The sequence below is a fragment of the Punica granatum genome, chromosome 1 (assembly GCF_007655135.1).
Source record: "Punica granatum isolate Tunisia-2019 chromosome 1, ASM765513v2, whole genome shotgun sequence".
In the NCBI taxonomy this organism is placed as follows: domain Eukaryota; kingdom Viridiplantae; phylum Streptophyta; class Magnoliopsida; order Myrtales; family Lythraceae; genus Punica; species Punica granatum.
Window position 1 is genome coordinate 17976037 of NC_045127.1, and position 1584 is coordinate 17977620.

The following is a 1584-nucleotide window of genomic DNA, read 5'->3' on the forward strand; positions in this document are numbered from 1 at the left end:
GGGTCTTACCTCAGTTCACTTCAGCTCATCTCAATCTATGTCTGATGTGTTTTCGAGTTTAGTTGATGAAGCGCTAGTTGAAATTAATTAGTGGTCTGTGTTGCAAGTTTGCATTCATGGCATAAGCATTCTTATTTGTCGAGTTTAGAGGCGGATTAGGTCATATTTCCTTTTGTTTAGCTGAGTTTATGTTTCCATGCGTTGCAAAAAAAAAAAAAGAATTAGTTTATGCTCCAGAAATGTTCTGCTTGGCTTGGGCGTCATTGATCATTAGGCTCACCTATAATTAGGGGCTTAATTTAGTTCAAGTCAGCTTAGTTTAAGAAATATATTGTTGATGGAATTTACTTAAGGAAGTGGGCTGTTCATGATGTGCTTGGGTAAATTCAGAATGTTGCCGTAATGAAAAGATGATATATATATGTATATATATGTACATGTTGCTAAGTTGAGTTGACATTTGTGTGAATTGGTTCTATGAAAGTTGAGTGAGATTGGTTCTAATTACTACAAAGGTCATGGTAAGTAATATGATTGATACAAACATGTGTATTTTGGTATGAATTATCCTTGTTGAGTTGAATTTCATCACAAGAAGTCCATGGACATATTAAGTTGGAAATAATAAGAATATGTATATTGATTTATGCGGGATGTTCTAACTATGTCTATAATTTATAGGAGCCGAGGAGACCGAGACTATACACCCGGAAGGCTCGACTCGTTGAGTTATCATTTTGGGGGTCTTTGTGAGTATTTTTATTCCACTATAGAATGAAATTAATTCTTAAATTAAATATATAAATGCCTGTTTGATTGAAATAAGTTAAATGAGGATAGTATGAGATTTCAAGGAGTTACTGTAAATGAATTCGGTTGATTACTGTCAGCACCTAATTTCGGTCCATCGGCTCCGAGGGGGGCAAAATTGTCATTTCCCAATTTATCACCTTTTCTTAAAAAAAAATTAAATTAATTTTAATTAAATTAAATTATATATGTATATAAAAAAAAGAAGAAGAAGAAAAGATTCAGGCAAGGCCGGGCAGGCCGGGCAGCATTGACCGGCTGCCTGGGACCCGCCGGTCCTAATTTAAAAAAAAAAAAATCGGGCAGGCCGGGCAGCGCCTGCCGGCTGCCCGCGATTCCCGCCGGCCCGAAACTACCCCCAAATCGCGGTTTTCCGCGATTTTCTCCAAATCGGCTGAAATCTCAACGGAAACGGGGAAGAAATTGCAATTAAATGGACAGAAATGGAATTCGGATGAGGAGGAACAACACCCATTGAGAGAAATCGGAAAATTTGCTCTCGTTTTAAGGAATTTGGAGATCGGAGAACTCGGAAAACCCTCGCCGGAAAATCCCAAAATTCTCCCTGATTCCGACTGTTTAAACTCCGTTGAGGCCCTGATCGACCACGGCGAAGCCCAAGCGGTGCCCAGAGCCATCTCCCGCGTCCATTCCGGCCCTCATCGCGGCATCCAGGGGCGAGAACCGCCGCCCGCAGCTCCGTGGCCGTCGCTGACCGCTCGATCCCGACAGCCCTTGGCTAACGGGCCTCGGCCCAGTTCGTTCTTTTGCAGG